Source organism: Apodemus sylvaticus, chromosome 1 (assembly GCF_947179515.1).
Source record: "Apodemus sylvaticus chromosome 1, mApoSyl1.1, whole genome shotgun sequence".
Taxonomy (NCBI): domain Eukaryota; kingdom Metazoa; phylum Chordata; class Mammalia; order Rodentia; family Muridae; genus Apodemus; species Apodemus sylvaticus.
The window spans coordinates 88,576,884-88,586,396 of NC_067472.1; positions in this window are offsets into that span (position 1 = coordinate 88,576,884).

Below are 9,513 nucleotides of genomic sequence, written 5' to 3' on the forward strand. Positions count from 1 at the left end.
AATCAGGATTCTATCTATAAATAGTGTCCTATTCTGATACTAGGGCATAAACATGCAACATATGAATTTGTGTCATGAAGCAATTCATCCCCAAACACTGGTCATATGGGTGAGCAAATTAGGTTTAGCATCTTTGTGGCAGTCTTGTCTCACCTGTCCAGAACCCTTCTCTAGGACAGAGATATTGTCCAGTCTAGGCACTCTTGAGCTTTTATTCTTCTAAAATAACCACAGACTGCCCCTTCCTATCTAAGCCTTGAAATTAGGACTCTGTTGTTCAGTACAGCAATCCGCCCCAAGTGAAGACTCCGAATCAAGGCACTGAGAGCTGAGAAGAAGCTGGCGGTGTGCTCCCTTCTCCTTCTCTACTCAAACCATTCTCTGCAGCTCACAGAGGAAGGCAAGCATGAGCAAGGCCTGGAGAGGCTCATGGCTGTGGCTGAGAAGTCTGAGAGCTTCAGTTTAAAAATAGGCAAGCTGAACTAAACACTGGGGCATGGCACCGAAATAGAGTGGTAATTGATCTAATGCAACTTTTGCCTCAGATAACATCGTTATTTGTGAAATTATGTCAGTGTTACCCCTGCCAAGGCAGCACTTACAGGACGAGGCTTCTAATTTAGGAGCAGCACTGTTTGAGGCTCATCTTAGAAGACTGAAGACAGGAACTCGGCGGGCACAGGGTAGTCAGACTTTAAGAGCTCTGGGTGGAGGATGGACTTGAGGAGCTTGAAGCACCAGGGAAGACCCATTAAAAAGCCAGGCACAGGGGCACACATCTGCAATTCCAGCACCAGGAGGGAGATCCCTAGAGCTTGCTCAAAACCAGTTGATCTGAATCAAAGAGCTCCAGGCCCATTAGAGACCCTGTTTCAAAATATTAGGTGGTGAGCGAGTGAGGAAGACACCCAGTATTGACCTCTGGCCTCTACACATACACCCATTGTGTGTTTGCACAGTCACAGTCACATGTATACCCACCTACATGAACTCAAACATACACTGCATGCACATGTGAACACACACACACACACACACACACACACACACACGACCTACAAGCTCCAACTCAAACTTTCCTTTAGCCAGCAGCATCTTCTAAGGGATGGAGAAGAGTGACTTGTTCAGGCATGCTGGGAGTGCTTGCTGGAATTTCAAGCATGCCATGGTCTATGGAAGCAGTTGTCAAGCAAGCAGCAGCCAAAGAGCAGGCAGAGTTCAGAACCTGAAGGCCATTAGAACCTGAAGGCACCTAGAACCTGATGCTGGTAGCCCGTCTCGGACCTAGTACATACATCTGTCCAGAGCAGTCAGTGAAAGGTGTCAGAGGTCTCTGCCTAGATGACTCCATTTATGCCACTGAGCTGTTAGAGAGGATATTATTTTCTCCACTTTCCTTGATCGCTTCTCTTTGTACAGATTGGGGGCCAAGCCTCTTACAAGACTCCTGCATTAAAAATCTTTTTTTTTTCTGGGATGTCCTGACTCACATTAGGATCTGCCATCCGGAAGGAATTACTAAATGTATGTCCTTGACTCTTGGGCTAGAACTATGAGCCAATATCAACCTCTTTTCCTTATAAAATTACCTGATCTCAGACATTTCATTATAGTAACAAAACCCAGACTACTATACCATGCTATCCACAGTGCTGATAATAGTGCCTGCATGATCCTAGCTGTGTCCAAAACAAGCATAAGAAAGAAAAGGCCATTCTGTCAAACAATATAGTTTATACAAATGTATTCTTTCATGGATGCTAAATAAATTTTAAAAATTAGCATTATATTCTTAAATAACTTTAAGAATTCTCCTACTTGAAAAAAATCCATAAACAGGATTGAGGAAATAGCTTTTCTTTCTTTTTTCTTTTTTTTTTTTTTTTTTGTTTTTCAAGACAGGGTTTCTCTGTATAGCTCTGGCTGTCCTGGAACTCACTCTGTAGACCAGGCTGGGCTCGAACTCAGAAATCTGCCTGCCTCTGCCTCCCAAGTGCTGGGATTAAAGGCGTGCGCCACCACTGCCCAGCTAAGGTGAAAGCTTGCCCAGCTAAGGTGAAAGTTCTTCTTCTTCTTCTTTTTTTTTTTTTTTTTTTTTTTTTTTCAGAGGGGTTGGAAATAGCTTCTCTACATTAGGTGAGGTCTCAATGATAAAATACTCAAGGTAACTAAGTTATAAACAGTAAAACTTGTGGTGCTTCATGGGTCTGGAGCTTCAGGCCAGGATTAAGTAACTTGTTGCTTCAGAATGCTGGTAAGGGTATTACATCATGTCAGGAGGACGTTTTGGAGCAAAACACATCATAGGAAAAGAAACTGTGAGAGGAAAAGGAGGGTGGGATACCACAGTCTCCCTGGTACACACCTCCAGTGATTAAATAATTCCCAATTAGGCCCCACCTCTTAAAAGCCTTCAATACCTCCCAATAGTTACTCCTTTAGGATGGAGCCAAATACATTTGGAGCTCATACCCAAATCCAAGCCATGTCCCACCAGTCAAACCTGCTTGGGTTTGGACTTAAGGAGCAGTACATTTAGCTGCTGTGCCCATTGGCTCCATGTCTACAAACAATGGCTAGCAACTAAGATCATGTACCAAGTACAACGGCATGAAACAATTCAGCCCCAACACCAGTCATGTGGCCCAAGAGTAGCCAGAGGAGATGAGAGGTCCACGGGGAGAGTGAGATGAGACCTCCAACTCCCACGTAAAAAGCTGGGCATGGCTGTAGCCATCTGTGATGCTCGAGCATGGAGGAGGAGACAGGCAGCTTCCGGACCAGCCTGTTGACTCAATGAGTGAACTTTAGGTGCTGTGGGATACCCTGTGTCAAGCAAGCAAGAAAATAAACATTGGATAAAACTTAAAAAATATGAATAGATAAAGTACCAAAAAGATAAAAAGGAATTGTTTAAATGCCTGCTAGTTGGTTGCCTTGATGTGTGGTCTATAATATACCAAGTCTCTGGCTCACCAGCTCTGGAGAAAAACCTAGGGAGTGAGGGGAAAAGATAGAGAATGTCAGAGGAGGATGCCCAATAGCAAACTTTGTATGCATATACATAGTGTACACACACACACACACACACACACACACATACACACACACACACAGAGGCATGTATGCACACAACGAATGAAAAATTTGAACTTAACAAAAGAATGGACCTGAGATAGCAAGAATAGAAACAGAAGCCTGCTCCAGCTATTCTGGTACCTAAAGCATGTTGGTTCCAAACAGGAAGAAAGAGGATGGAGAATCAGCTCCAGTGAAATCCTGACTTGGACATAGTCCTGGAGTTTCACCTCATCTGCAGGCCCAGAGAGGGCAGAACATCTTGACTGACATTCTCCTCAAGATTGTGTGATCAAGACTGAGAACTTTCTTAGAGAAACTAAGATATTAAGAGAATTCATCTTGCCAAAGGCAAGATCGTCAGCACTGTGGCAAACCTTAGGCCTCTGTGAGACTACTGAGCATTGTTCAGATCCTGTCCAGGGAGCTGGCGGATCACTGAAGCCTCCCCCCTCCATTCCCTAGGTTTTCCCCAAGAGCTGGTGAGCCAGAGACTTGGTGTGTCATAGGCCAGGGGAGCAAGGCAACCGATTAGCAGGCATTTAAACAATCCTTTGTCATCTTTTCAGTGCTTTCTCACTTTATATTTTTTTAAGCTTTATCCAATTCTCATCAACTCGATTTTAAAGGTCATTGTATTAACGGCAAAGATGAATCGAGGGATGAGGTCATTTTTCATCTGGGGAAACTGTTTGGTCTCATAGATGCTGATCTGGGCTTTCAAAGACCATTTTATTTCAGCATAGTCTTCTTGAGGTTGGGGGGAGACCTCTGCTCTTCCTTCTCGCCGGAAGCAGCCAGGTGTCCACATTTGTCTCTCTCCTGTCTGAACAACTGGTGCAGATGTACCATTCCACAGCAGCTCAGAGTGCTAGGCGACTCCATTGTGTTCACAGCCCTGAAATATCTGGAATTGTGTAGCAAGAGACCAATTCTCTATTGCCATAATTTATGACAGAGGCCAGGATAAGTCCCCAGACATGGATTTTCTATAAAATACTTCCTTGTGAAACTTTGTTACACTACAAAATGAAAAGAAGATGAGGGAGAGGAGAGGAGAGAAGGGGGCAGCCAGAAGCCTGCAAGGTGGACATAAATCTCTTAGGGTACCATTCCCATTCATCACATTTACTGTAAGGACAGGAATTTTATTTGATAGAAAAAGAATGAATCACAGTGGTTTTAGAATCTAATATGAAGCTTGCCGGAAGCGGTTCCTCCCATCTTTCTGCTTCCTCTAGAGCCCCTGCATTTGGAAGGAAAGAAAATAGAAGAACACTTATCACCCAAAGAATATTATGCACTGGGACTGGTGTTAGAGGAAAGGGGTCTTTGACATTATTCATCCAGATGCATAGTTTAATTATTCAAATTATGCTGTACAAGGTGATTAAGGAAGACAGCAAAAGATGGTTGGGGGTGAAAGAACAAGTGAGAAAGAGGTAGGGAATGGGAAACTTCTTAGCCAAGAGGTGATTTCAATGGCTTTCTCACTGAGAGCCTGGGGAAGACGGAGAGTGGTAATTGGATCTGCACATCCCTCCCCCAGCCCTTTAGCCTCTTACATCATGGGCATCTACCTAGGCTCTCACGTAGCTGCTTATCTTCTCCACCACACCATCATCATTTATCTTAGGCTTTAAGTCCCCAAATACAAAAGTCTGACTCTCTGAGAACTTGGGGAAACAGACTGCTCACTCATGGATGGATGCATGGGGGTTCTACAGAGAACTTCCAAGGGATACCATTATGTTTTGATTGTTTTCTTTGTGTGACAGATGATGGGAGGACAGGTGATGACTCAGTGGTTGACTGCTTATCAAGCATATGCAAGACCCAAGTTCAATCACAATACACACACACACACACACACACATGTGCACTTGTATGCACACCTGCACACACACACACACACACACACACACACACACGAGAGAGGGAAACAGACAGATAGATAGAAGATAAATACCTCCTAGGTTTTAAAGTTGCTGTCTATAGGAATCCTCCTTGATGAGCAGACAGGGATGAGGACTGTGAATAGGTCACAATTTATGCATTTGTTATTCACTAAATATCACAATTTATGCATTTGTTATTCACTAAATATCGACAGCACCTCCTCTTTGCCAGGCACCACACTCAAGGGATCTTAGGTGACGTCACAAAAAGTTTCCCATTGGTCTCTTTCAGTCACAGCTCTTTGAAAATAGATGTCCTTGGAGGATATCATCTATCAAGAACAGCATTGAACAACCTTTCATACACAGGCTCTGCTTCAGGGAAAATACATGTGCTCCCTCCACAGTCTTTTGGTTCACCCAAAGTAACAATCACTTTCATTGAGTTTCTTGTAGGGAAGAGAAACCTCTCAAAACCAACTCCCTTGCTTGGTTGGACAGAACACTTGGCATTAACTCTGGCCACTGAAATGTAAATATTTGTGGAGAATTAGGAAGTGGCCTATGGAGCTGGTTTTCCGATTGTTCAGTTGGGAATTGGACTGTAGAGTGAATCACAGAGCTGAAGTAAGCCTCACACGCAGGCAGCCCACAGCTTGAGCACTTGTGGAGAGGGATAGTGAGTGGAAAACCATACATGAACATCCTGGAATACATCACAGAGCATTGCAGAATACCTATCTCCTGGTCTAAGCACCTCTTTCACAAGATTGCAAGAGATGAAAATGGAAAAACCGATGCATGAAATCTTACATCAATTGGAAGTCTGGGGTGTGTAGTCCAGGCATGGCAGGAGTCAGATAGGCAAGGCATTTAACAGTGTTCTGCTTCCTCTGTCCTCAGTTTTCTCATCTCTTGGGCAGCTTCACCCCTCAGCAGATTCTCCCATGTGCACCCACCACTTACCCAGGGGAGCCAGACTAGCATATAACAAAGGAAAGTCCAAAAGCAAGGGTTGTTTTTGTCTGGGTCATGCCTTCTCTCTTCCTGGACTTGGGATTGAAGAACTTTGTGTGGGACAAGGGCCAATGGTCACATGGACCGTGTTGAGCCCACTAGTCAGGGTAGGAGCTGGTGTAAGGTAGAAAGTATAGACAAAGGATTATTAGAACAAGGGACTAGGTGATAGTGGAAACTCAGATTGTTCAGTCTATCAATGATGTTCAGCTGTCCATCCACTCATTCATCTACTCATTCAACTATCTGTCTTCATATACATCCTTCTGTTTTTCCACCCATTCACCCATCCTCCTGTCTTCACGTTGATCTAACCATTCATCCACCTAACCATTCCCATATTTTCATATTTGTCTATCAATCTACTCACCCATCTACTTGCTTCATGTTTACCCATCTACCCACCTATCTTTATATATCCATCCATGCATCCATTCACTGTATCGGCCTATCCATTCAATCACACAGTCACTCAGCTATCTAGCTAGTCAACTGCTGCTCTCATCTTTATTGTAGAAAGCAATAAAATTTCAATGGTCAAAACATTTTAAAGAGTGAGAAAACGATTTTTTAATAGTATGAATACATGAATTTCATTCCATTCTCATTTTATATGCGTTAAAAGGTAGATCATACAAAAAAATCCCAGCAGGTAATGTCAGACCTAGGATCTACACCCTGTTTCTTAAACTCCATTTATCTCAAAAGATGCTGCTCCATCTGCTAAGCAATGGGGGTTCCCACAAGCTAGAGATACTAGAATTACTTACTAAACAAAACTGGATCATATCAGCGTATGTTTATCTCTAGTTTCATTTTTGCTTCACGATCATATCTATCCTTTAAAAAGGAAAATCTGCCTTTATTATGATGCCAAATCTCAGGAAAAATAAATAAATATTTGATGTCAAAGCTGAGTATGTTCTTGTGGTGCTGAGCCCTAACATATGCTAGGCTATTAATGAAGCTATGGAAATATGCCCCCACATAAAGGTGTCTCAGAAAGTTTAAAAAAAATCATGATATTGGTGGAAAGAAGTAGAATTCAAGTCAGTGGGGACAGTTTCTAGGAGAAATGCCTTAGTACAAACCAGCAAAGTCAAAGGAGAAGTGGGATAAGTTGTTCAAACCTTTCCACAATTATTTAACCTCCCCACACACCACTAATCTTAAATAGTTATATCCCCATACTATAATGTCTAAAATTCTCCCATTAAATCATATCCCTGTCACCCTTGCACCTCACACCTGCAGGGTCACAGACAAAGGATGCCTAACAGGGGTGAACCCCTTCCTCTTGGCTGGGACTGGACAATAGAAGGCGGCCTAGCTCAGACACCCATCCCGTGGACTTGTAACATGTCTATAGTCAGAAAGACTGTTTCTTCAGCATGGAGCAGCTTCGGTGCAGGCCATGCATCTGAATTGGAAACGAATTCAATTTAGCCTGGTGTAATTGCTTATTTGATTCTCGACGATGACATGCAGTTAGGAGGGAAATTGACATTCTGTCATTTCTGTTCCAATGAACCGAATTCCGACAAGTTCCCTCCTCTCTACTTTGTGGCAGCTGGACCACCTGCTCTTCTTCTGAAGAGAAATTAAAGAGCGCAGGGAGCTAGGAAATATAGGCTCCCAGGCTGGTGCCTTTAGAGGGTTCTGAAGCAGATGAACCAGGTAGCCAGCCAGAGATATGCCTGGACCTCCTTCCCTGCAGACTAACAATAGACCTCCTTTCAGAAGCGCTCTGTGTGGATTTCTGCTTTAGAAATAGATATTCTCTCACTTGTCATCCAAAGATCATTTATGCCCAAGGTCAAACGCTTAGAGAAAAATCTCAAATAATTCAGGAGTTGGAGACGTCCCTAATACATCATCAAAGACCTTACAGTTTCAAACACAAGAAAAAGTGTTTGCTAGACCATGGCTACCCAATGGCCTCTTCACCCTCGCCTTTCTAGGACCATAGAACCCTGAGTGATGTTTGCAAGCTGGCTGACAGGCCAGCAGGAACCTTAAATCTTAGGTATGAAAGAGGGAAATCCACAGGAGCTTAAGTAGAGGGCCCAGATGTCAATAGCCATGGAAACTAGACTTCCTGGAGATGTGATTTAGATAATAATCCTAAAGCATGCTTTAAAAAAAATAAGAAGAATGGACAATTCTCAGTGGAGGTGACTCTGTCTCTCTCACTTCAGAGGACATTTGGGAACACGAAGACATTTTTGACTGCTTTAATAAGAGTGGTTCCCTTTGTGGCATCTAGTCAGTGAAGGTCAGGGATGTTGATGTCCCATTGTATAATACATGGGACATCATATAACAAAATAACCTGCTCTTTCTCTCTCTTTCCCTCTCCCTCTCCCTCTCCCCCCTCCTTCCCACCCCCCCATGTGTGTGTGTGTGTGTGTGTGTGTGTGTTTAGGCTAGAGGATAATGCTGGCTGCTATCCTTAAGTTGCTGCCTGCCTTGTTTCTGTGAGACAGGGTCTGTCACTGGCCTGGAACTTCTCAAGTAAGCTGGTCTGGTTGACTAGTAAGCCTCAAATATCCATCTAGCTTTGCCTCTCTAGTACTGGTATTATAAGTGTATACTGCTACAATGTATACTGCTATACATAGACTTGTTTTTAAAATATGGATTATGGTGATTAAAACACAGATTTGTGTTTGCAAGCCATTTCTGAAGTCCTTTCCCAAACACTTGACAGTACTGTTGATGAGAAACCTACGATGGTACAAGGAGGTGTGGCAGATGGCACCCACCTAGGAGGATGATGTTCTAGCCTACCAGGACGGTCAGTTCCTGCCACTTGGGGAAGCCCACAGTGAGATGAAAGGTGAAAGTCCTATCCACAGCCACAGATCTTGTTATAGTTTTCCTAAGCTTATAGCCTTACTGAATTCCTGTTGCCTTTAGAAAAAGTCGAATATATGTAATACAGACTCAAGGTTCTGTGAGCAACTTCCAACTGATGCAAGCAAGAAGGAGGAGGCTATAAGAAAGGATGGAAGATGACATTCCAAAAGAACCTTTTATTGTTCTTAAGGAGTATGCTCAGCCTGCTTTCTTATAGAACCCAGGACTACCAGCCCATGGGTGGCACCGTGCACAGTGAGATGGGCCCTCTACCATAAATCACTAATTAAGAAATGTCCTTTAGCTGGATCTTATGGGGACAATTTTTTAATTGAGGTTTCCTTCTCTCTGATGACTGTAGCTTGTGTCAAGTTGACATGAAACTAGTCAACTAAAGTAGATGTCTGGGTTGTTTTTAAGATACTCAGACACATGGATAAAACAAGGAAAATAAACAAAGGGAAAGAAGGCCCATTCAGGTATCCCTCCTCCTCCATCTTCCATTTGGAACTGAAGGATTACTGTTTGTATAGCAGCTCTTGGGATTCCTGGCAAAGATAGCTAGTGAATTGGAGAAATTTGATCAATGGATTTATTTTATTTATCAGGAAAGGTATATGTCATTGCTTTGAGCTCTCTATGATTCAAATGTGATTCTTTC